Source organism: Austrofundulus limnaeus, unplaced genomic scaffold, assembly GCF_001266775.1.
Source record: "Austrofundulus limnaeus strain Quisiro unplaced genomic scaffold, Austrofundulus_limnaeus-1.0 Scaffold129, whole genome shotgun sequence".
Taxonomy (NCBI): Eukaryota; Metazoa; Chordata; class Actinopteri; order Cyprinodontiformes; family Rivulidae; genus Austrofundulus; species Austrofundulus limnaeus.
Genome location: NW_013952531.1, coordinates 62392 through 72926, shown reverse-complemented (window position 1 = coordinate 72926; position 10535 = coordinate 62392). Strand labels below are relative to the sequence as shown.

The 10535-nt window shown below is 39.3% G+C and overlaps 1 protein-coding gene across 1 annotated transcript in view; it reads left to right on the top strand.

Moving 5' to 3' along the window:
* Nucleotides 1–337: 337 nt before the first annotated feature.
* Nucleotides 338–10535, top strand: part of esr2a (estrogen receptor 2a) — a gene marked incomplete in the record, with an annotated part of 50638 nt that continues 40440 nt past the window's right edge. Inside the window, 1 exon segment of the mRNA XM_014015399.1 lies at nt 338–521.

Sequence of the window (10535 nt, the reverse complement as noted above, 5' to 3'; positions counted from 1 at the left end):
TAAAGGAAGCCATCTTTGTGAAGAAAACCTGTCTGTTGTTAAACGGCGGGAGGTCTCCTTGTCCAGTCGTCCTCTAACAACACTAAGATTGTGTGTAGGACCCRGTGAACAACAAGCAGCCATCAGGCTGATGGTACTTTTTTTTCCCTGTGAACAACCAGTTTTGAGTGTAATCGTTGACTTAATAACATAATTTTCCTTTTGTTTTTTAAAATTTTATCATGTTTTTGTGAAGTTTGTGTCTATAATGTCCACGTTATGGACACAAACTTTGAATAGTGAACAAAAGAACAAGTTTTTTTCAGGCGGTTGATGTGAGGTTTTATTTTTTTGCAGGTTATCAGGATGAGAGMTTCAGGCTCTGAGGAGCTCCTCCACATCCAGAGGAACCAGTTGAGTCATGTCCAGCTGTGAGGTGTTCTTGGGGGAGACTCAGGACTCTCTGACCTGCTGGAGACTCCAGAGCCGAGACTTTCTGCTGCTTCCTTCATTTGCAGTTTGGGTTCCACCATCAAACACAGGTGAGTTTTACATGACGATGTTCTGTTTTAACTGATGCAGTTGGACCATGTCTGGTTCTGATCGTCCAACAAATGGTAGCTAGGAGGGAGATGATGCACCTAATGGCTTTCTTATAAAACGAAACTGAAAGGGACTCCAGAAGAAAGCAAAGATGTAGAAAAAGTCCCAATGAAGGAAATGGGTTCTACTCAAACAGAATGTCAAAATAAAACAGGAGGCATCATTTTTTTATGGATTTATTTTTCCATCCTTAAAAATAAAAATAAAACAGGAGGCATCATTAAAACAGCTGCTGCTCAGAGGAGACAGATGTCAGACTGCAGCAGGTGCAACAAACGCATCAGGACTCTGACATCTTTAATTTTCAGCTCCAGTCCAGGGTTAAAGCTGGCATTGGTTTGTAAAGCTTTACTGCCCCCTGCTGGCTGACTGACACCACTGCARCTTTTCTCCCAGCGCTGCAACTCTTTGTTGTTACGTTTGAGACGGAGCGAGTTTCAGTTTGTTTGAAAAGAAACTTTTTATCTGAACAGAATTTAAGAACTGTTGGTTTAAACCTATTTTTAAATGTAGAAATGATAAAATTCTCTCTTAAATGTCCCTTTTCCCCTTTCCTGTTTAAATATCCTACAGATCAGAGCTCAGACTNACCATGATGGTTTCTGCTTCGTCTGATTCCCTTTTATCACCAGAAATCTAATTAAAAAGTCAACTATCTTACAACATTGTGACTTCTATTTGATTTTATTTTTCTGATTAATAAGTTATGGTGAAAGTAGCACTTTGACTTGTAAAAACCTGACTGTAGTCACCACACTGTTGATTCAATGTGCTGGAATCATAGAGTTACAGAATCACCTGAGTGTCTGCAGGTGATGCAGGAGACAAACATCCCTCGGCTCAGTTTTTCCTAAACGTGTTTTGCTTCAGACGATTGCCTGTTTTTGTGTGCGGRGATGACAGAGCGTAGCGTGTTTCGATGGAGAAACAATTTTAATAGCCTCCTGCCAAGGTCAGCGCCTGGCTATGTGTGGAATGATGGTAAGGCCTTCGCTCGCAGCGCCTTCAGCAGACTCCAGAGAGTCGCGCTCATTGTGTGGCCGTGGAGGGGGAACAAAGACATTTCCACCGGAGGAACTTTGGGTTCCTGTCGATAAGGACGCTTGTGTTGTGAGCTCCACTCGTGTTTATACACTTGTGTACAGTAGGGATCTACACAGCAGCACGGGCGTGCACTTTCACGACAACAAGTGGTGGCTGTATAAATAGCCCCCCCTCCCCTTTGGAGAAACTTCAAAGCTGGGGAGAAATTTCCTTGTGATTTTTCAGTTCTTGCACATTCCAGGAGAGTAAATCTTCTGCTGTGAACCTGAGTCTAACCTCCAGAACCAGCAGCAGCTCCATAAAGYTTAGCGTGCAACACGTCCTCTCCTCTTTGGCATGTCGTTACACCTCCAGCAGATCTTCACAGGAAGTGACCTGATGCTTCTCCACAGATCCATACTTGCACGTTTACATTCCAGTTGTCTTTCTGGATTACAAGCCGTGCGTTCATCTGTGAGGATCGGCTTTCCAAAGCATGGAAATGCCTCTTTCCTTATAAAATTCCCCATTTTCACCCCCCGTCGAATTAAACAAAGTGAAATTTGAAGACGTGTGGACTCTGTTGCCCTCCACAGGCAGAAGGACCACAGTGGATGAACAGCTATAACTAATTTATTATTGGATTCAAGATGGCCACCACAGCTGATCAATAATCTTTAAAATGTGTCCATAACCCAGTTTTACAAATACTGGATTAAAACTTGTTTTGGTTGTTGCAAGTGATTCCTAATGGAAAAAATAAATAAAACCAGTGAAAAGTATGAAACTCCATTATTTTCCTTCATGAGGTCACCTCTGTAAAACCACGGCAGGAAAGATGGCGGGTGACTTCACAGAGTTACAGAAGAAAGGTTTAGTTTTGTCTCGTATGGTTTGTAAAGGTTGAAATCTTCCTACAGAAGAGTTGAGCTGCTGCTGTGTGACGTCCTCCTGGGCTCTCCCTGCTCACACCTGTAGTTAAAATAATTTAATTATCATTTAGAAAAAAGATGCAGTTATAGTAAGTTGTGTCAGAACAAGTCTTGAACACTGCTGGGTGTGCTTTCATTGATTTAATCTTTCAACTGGATGAGATGTTCCAGAGAAAAGAAGCTGTTTTTATTTGTTTTATAATAGAGCCTCTGACCTCTGGTCTGCTTTATTCTTTGTTTACTTTTTTTAAAGATTTATTCTCTCTTGATAACAAATTTGTAAAATAATCTCCTAAACATTGATGACGTATCACACCCAGTGAGCGCTGGAGAGAGCTACACCTCATTTCTGTTTGTCTAATGATTCTTTTGGTTTTAGTTAACCTGATCAGTTTCCTGGATCCAGATGTTGTCTGATGTGTTTCTGTCACAACATGCACTTTGTTGCTTGCTTTACGGTTTGTAACAGGCTGCAGACGTCTTCCACATCATTGTGAGTTGTATGTAAAGCTGAATGGCCTCTAAGCGTGCAGACATACAGCTACTTGATGCTACTGATTTATAAAACTCTACTCGGCTTGGCTCTGACTTATTTAAAGTCTCTTTTAAAACGTGCTTTACTGCCCATTCCTTAACTATATCTTTCTTTTGCATGTTCCATGTGMTGGAACAGATTCTGCCCGGGTCCCTCTTGAAAATGAGATCTGGATCTCAGTGGGTTTAGCTGGTGAAATAAAGGAATTAAAAAAATCTCTTGTTCGGTTGAGTCTGCAGGGATGTTTCACCCTCGGCTGACATTCACTCTGTCTGCTGCCTTTCCTGCCACTTATCAGCAGCTAATTGCCAATAATGTGGAAGAGACGAGTCACATCTGAACTGCTCATTGGTTTATCCTGGTGCTGACTTTGATGTGCTGCGTTCCCACGGTCGGCTGCTGGGGGACTTTCCAAACTTAAAGTCTGTTTTAGTCTCAGCGAGCTGCAATCATTTAGAAACACGTCATCTGAGAGGGCTTTCTGTCATTTAATACGCTGATACACGTATTTAATGTTGTTCAATCTGTTGTAAAATATTGTCCATGAGCAAGTTGACAGAAAGAAAAATGTAGACGTGACAGCCTCAAACTAATGGAGGACAACAGAGCTMCTTCATGGAAGGAGAACGTCAGAGTTAGCCTTTTAGCTTCTCGTTAGCTCCTGAGTTAGCCAACATCACATTATGTATTAGTAATACAATATGTACAAACTGTATATATTAGTNGTTAACCAGCAGCAGGTTAACTGTTAACCAGCAGCAGGTTAGCTGTTAACCAGCAGCAGGTTAGCTGTTAACCAGCAGCAGGTTAGCACCTCTGGAGATGGTTTAGAAACAAGCTGGATTTTATCTAGGAAGATGTTTTGATTTTAGACCGAAGCTGCTTTCACACGTTAGATCAGTTTTATTTAAATCCGTTCATTTCTGTTTTGGACAAATTCTATTAAAGCTGCAGGTCAGCTGAAACCTTTTAAATCTCTTAAAGCTAATTTCATTAGCTTCGCATTAACTGGTGCACCTGCAGCTAAAACCTCAGAGCAGCAGTGAGTCACAGCCGGCCGAAGAAGTGCATCGTTCAGCTGAAGGCAGAATGTTTATTCATCCAGAAAAAAAAAATAATTTAAAGAAAGAAAATACATTTTACTGAAAAAAATACAATAAAGCTGAGAGCTAAATGTTGTTAAAGCTAAAAGCAGCTAAAGGCTAGCTCAAAGTTAATGTAGCAGACNTATATATGTGTGTGTGTGTGTGTGTGTGTTTATATATAGAGTTAGCACCTAAGCTAATATATATAAATATGGCGATTTAAGGCATTAGCTCAAGCGCTAACACTGTGTATGTATTACAGATATACAACTGTATAACGCCACATTTGTATTCATAACAAACGTTATGGAGATATATCCAGAGCTAACAAACTAAACATCACCGTTGATTGTTCCAACTGATTGATTGTGTAGAACCTGAATTATAATACAATATAAAACTTTATTGTCAGGTGTTTTAGCATTTTTGCATCGACTCTGTTTTAGCATCAACTTTAACCTATCAWCATCCCCAGAATTCATTGTGTCCGTAACACAATGGTGATGTGCTGATGTGTAAAATGCAATAAACATAGACAAACTTTTAAAATGAYATGTTTTGACATCACAAACAACAACTTTTAGTAGAASTGACACATGAAGGCCAACATGTGCAAGTATCCCTTTAAAACCTGTGATTCGTGKGATGTTTTGCTGATGACACAGACTGAAACAAACTTGATGTTTTTTCCCATGAGGAAGGTGTGTGCACCTCTTTGTTTTTATTGTTTCATGTTGTGATGGTGTGTGTGTGGGAACAGACAGGACCTCAGCCACACCAAACCCATATCTTACACCTGATAAGGAGCCTGAGTTTAGCACGAACAGCGGCCGGCGAGGAGCCAGAGATCCTCAGCGGCTGCACACTCAGGACGAGTGCTGCGAGGTGTGGAAGTAGGAGGACCGTTGTCCTCACGTTAAGGCTTTATCAGGCGTTTCCTGTCTGTGTCTCCCATCAAACTCACTTCACCTCTCCCTTCAGCYTTTAACTCGTTTTAATCCGATTATCGTCTCAAACTGAATCAGACGAGTGTGAGCTGATTTCACAAGATGATGTGTGCTGGGTAAAAATAGATGCACATCAAACCCCACCAGGAAGCGCTGCTGAGAGACGGTTTGGTGCTCGTTGAATCCTGTGCGTTACCAAGCCTCCTTTCAGTGGCTGTTTTGACCCGAGCTCATCGATTTTTCTCCTCAGAGGGAGTCGGTGCAGAGATGAGCCGAGCTGCTGCAGCACAGAGGGTCAGGAAGTTTACAGTCGAAGGAGGGAGGAGATTTCCACTGTGCAGAAGAAGAGAAAAGAGCTTTATCTCATTAGAAGGGTTCATTTTCACGTTTTTCTGCACGTTTTTACCAACAAAACTCCATTTAAAACTTTGTTTAATTGTCTCAGTTTGGTGGGAACTACGTTTGTTTGTTTTTAAAGAATAAGATCAAATAAAATTACACTTTATCATCAGGAAACATCGTCACTAATGTGGCACAAAAGCTGCAGATTTTAGTTTCATGACCTGTGTTTGAATAAACTTCGTATAGTTTGTGCAAAGAACTGAAATTATTTCTCTTTTTCTGTCAAGTATTTGAAGCCAACAGTTTTTGAGGCTGTTGTGTTTTTGCTGCTCTGATTTAACCACGACACCTGTTCCCTGTCAGTCGTTATCTTCTCCCTCAGGTCCTCTCTGTCAGTTCAGCTGTTCCTGTCTTTTGTCCAGTCTGATTTATGTTTGTACATTCTTTAACGTCCRGATGCATCTCAGTAATCCAGGTAGAAAACACTAACAAGCCTGAGTCAGGCCTTCTTTGTTGAAACACTTCGTTTTATATCCAAGAGACGTTTTTAAGTCTGAGTTCCAGGTCAGCTCAGCCTNAGCTAAAGGCTAGCTCAAAGTTAAAGTAGCAGAGTTGTAGTTAAGTCAAGAATCTTTATTATCCCTAAGGGGCAGTTTGTTGCACAGCCAGTCGACATAAAAACAACAAAACAAAACATTCCTGCAGAAATACACAAAAATCACAGACGTTCATTGACAGCTCAGACCGGTCTCTCGGTGGTTTTAGGACTGAAACATTTATCAGTCATGTGTAAATTAGAGAACTGACCACCAGGGGGCGAAATTGGTCAAGTTTTTTTATGATGATAATTTAACTCAAAACTTAAACTTATTCAAAACAGTCTTGGCTAAAAGTAAATATAACTCTGATGAAAACAATCAATCAAACAAACAAACTAATAAATAAATACAATGTTTATTTATTTATTTAGTAAAGTTAGCTGTGAAATACAACAAATAAACACCACAGGAGGGGGAAATCTGCAGAGACTGGAGCCCAGTAACAGCACCTCCGTCAGTCAGTTCATCCTCTAAAGTTTGTTACATTTTCAGCTAAAAACCAACTGGAAAACCTTTTATTAATACGTGAAAATGTGTTTGCTGTAGTTTTTTTAAAAGACCAAAACAATGGGAACAAATTTTAATGTTTTTATAACGAGCAGCTGATTCAAAATTGATTAAGTTTAAATATCAAAATAACATTGCTTCACACCTGAATTTAGGAGTCTTCTYAATGATCCTAATGATGCAGAAAACCCTGCAGTTTTCTTTAATTTAACTCTTTAATTAAAAGAAAAAACCTTCAGAAACCAAAGTTTCATTAACCCTTGAACTGATGATGGAACTGTAAATGTATCACAGATATTATTGTTTCCTAAACCTGCTTAAGTATCTAAAAATAATAAAACGAAATGAAAAATGGACTCTGCTGCCTCCAAGTGGACAAACTGAGTAACTGCAGGTTAAAGTCTGATTTATTTCAACCCTGCAGGAACAGATTGTGGTTTTGTTTTATTTATTTGACCAGTGTCCAAAGAGAGGAAGGCTTTCATCCCATCTCAGCCTCTTTTACACACATCCAGCTTGTTTTTGTTTTACAGTCTGAGGAGGAAACGTGGAGTATTTCTGCTCTGAGCTCAGACTGAGAGTCTGTTTCCACTCCTGCCAGCAGTTTAAAACCGTCAGTCTCTACAGTGCAAAGTACACCGTCGTAAACTCTGTGACATCTGGACGCGATGGGAACAAAATAAGTTACTGATTTAGCCAAATGAATCTTAACAGCGTGTGTTTGAAGCTGCGTCTGAGCCGGGCCAAGATGGGACCAGTCAGCCTTTAATCTGTCGAGAGGCAACAGGTCACAGAACAAAACGTTAAATGAGCTCTCGTCCCGCTCGTCTGCATGATTCATCTGCAGAGTGAAACTGGAGTTTACTATTAAAATAGCTTTTTACTTTGCTCACAGTCAGGAGTAATTACTCCAATTTTTACACGTTTCGTTGAAGATTGAAGGAAAAACACATCTTAGGTTTGAACAAGTTCAAATCTGATTTCCATTTAAAAACAGAGCTCTGAACATGAAGTGCTGTTAGCTGGAAGCTGCAGAATAACTAACAGAAAATGGGTTTAAAAAAACTAAAATGTGAGCTGCTGTGCTTTTTATTTATTTATTTTATTTTTGTTACTCTGGATGGTTTTAATTGCTTTTTGGAAGAACAGCATTACTCCCACATCACAAATTGTACCGAAAGAGAATGCGAGGCACGGAGCTCTCCAGCAATAAATAACCTCTTCAGCCTGTTACAGGAAGCCAGCAGCAAAAACACACAAACACACACACACACACCTACACACAAACACACACTAACCTTTCCTGTCAAACCAAACGCACACTTTTCATCCCTTCTTTACCTTGTCAGTTTCTACTTTTCTCTAAGTACTCCCCGTTCAGCGTCTGCTCGACACTTTGAGTCATTAAGTCTGAACGTTTCCTCTGACGGCAGCGGAGCAACTGCTTCAACAAACTCACAGGACTGAACAGAACTCATGTTTCCAGAGTCGAAGCAGCTTCAGGTTCAAATCAGTCCTGATAGATGCTTTCAGATCTGCTCATCCAGGACCTGTTGGTTGGGTCAGGATCCAGACCTCAGCTCGTTCTTCACCACGACTGACCGGAGCAACACCAGTCAGGTTGTCAAACTCATTTTCATCATTAACTTGGAGTAAAAACACAAAACGTCTCGTTGCTACGGCTGAGCGCCGCTAACTGAGCTCTACCTGGTATTTCCTGCACAGAAACAGTGTTTAAACACGTCTTCTTACAAACACTGAAAAGTACTGTGTGTACTACTAAATAAATGTGAAATAAATACAGAAATACTACTAAAAGTAAAATAGGAGAGTTTTACTCACTGTCGAGTTGTGGGGAGGAGCTGCCATCTTGAATAATCAAAAAAGATTATTTTTGATTGAATTTATTTATTTGAGAAAAAGGGGCAGATATAAGATTTTATCTTCTGCTACCTTTAATTTATGATTTGTATTTTTGTTATTTGTTGAATTTATGTTRTTTAAAGAAATTAATAAACTGAACTATATATACACTATATATAATATAATATAATCAATTTTCAACGCGTTTGTGGACCACATACAGTGCAGTGGTAGGCCACATTTGGCCCACGGGCCTTAATTTTGACGTGAAACACTTTAACTCCTGTATTATATAAACAAAACAAACAAAAACCTAAAAAATAGAGGTTTACCTGAAAATATGTTGAAAATCCTTGTAGTTGTAAGTGCAGACACAGTGTGTAGATCTACACACACCTGTTCAAACGTCAGGTTTATGTGATGTAAAAATGACAACAAGACAAACGTTTTCACTACTTTTCCCACCTTTAATGTGACCTATAACCTGTACAATACAATTAAAAACTGAAACCTTTAAAGCAGAAAAATATAAAATAAAAAACTTACAATAACCTAGTTGTGTAAATATGCACACGTTTAAACTAACACTTTGTTGCAGCACGTTTGGCTTTAATTACAGCACTCAGTGTTTTTGGGGAGGAGCCTATCAGCGTGGCACACCTGGATTTGGAAATATCTGCCCACTCTTCTTTACCAAACCGCTCTGAATCCATTAGATTGCGAGGACATGTCCTGTGCACAGCTGTCTTCAGATCACCCCACAGATGTTGGATGGGATTCAGGTCTGGACTCTGCTGGGCCTTTCCTAAACCTTAATCTTATTCTGGTGAAACCATTCTTTTGTTTAGATGTGAGCTTTGAGTCATCGTCATGCTGAAAGATTCAGTTCATCTTCATCTTTCTAACAGAAGGACCAAGGTTTTGTGCCAACACTGACTGATATTTGGAACTGTTCATAATTCCCTCCACCCTGACTAAGYCCCCAAAGCATAATGCWACCACCACCGTGCTTCACTGTATGGTGTTCTTTTGGTGATGAGCAGTGGGTTTTTTATGTTCCAAATCTACCTTGTGGAATTATGTCCAAACAGTTCAACCTTGGTTTCATCAGACCATAACATGTTTTTTGCTAAATTAAGCCGGACTTGGATGTTTTTCTTAGAAGGACAAGTCTTCCATCTTGCCACCCAGRCCATGTCCCAGACATATGAAGAAGACAGGAGGTTGTTGTCACATGTTCTGCACAGCCAGGGCTTGTTTCTGTTGACCTCTTGGCAGCCTCCCTGACCACCTACTGTACACGAGTGTATAGCAACACTACTTTACATCACTTAAATGGTATTTTATATATAATTGGGAGGACAAATAATGATAATTGTGAAGGATGTGGAGGAAAAGAAAWTGTTGAACATGTGTTGATGAATTGTAAAACATACGAGCCAAAAAGGGGAGAGATTGAGAAGTATAATGAGGACAGGACAGGACTGGAGTTTAAAGGGTTTATTGGGAACTGATAGTGGATATTTACAGATTAAGGAAAGCATTGTTTAGCTATCTCTATGATACAAAACTAAAAAAATAGGATTTAAATAGGTATGACCTACTTTTAATCTCATCATTATTATTTTTTCTCTTCTGTTTCTCTCACTAATATTTTTTTCTTTTTTTGTGCCACTTCAGTAGAAAGCAGAACTTAATATCAGAATATTAGTATCTTATCTTCTTCATCATTAGTGGCTTTTTTTAATAGAAGAAAAAGTAAGAGAGAGAAAAAAGTGAAATGTAATGAGAAAGAGTGAAAGAGAGATTAGAAGATATGTGAAATATATGTTGAGAAAACATAAGACAGCACACCGGACTTCTCGGCTCCACACCTACAAAAACAAAGATAACAAAACCACAGCAACAAAAATGCATAACTATATAATTATAATGACTTCAGCCTTGCTCAAAACCATACCCATGTACATATATAAATTTATACGTACACACATAAACATACCCTTATCTACATATCCAAAGTTTTTCATATCTATCTATCTATCTATCTATCTATCTATCTATCTATCTATCTATCTATCTATCTATCTATCTATCTATCTATCTATCTATCTATCTAT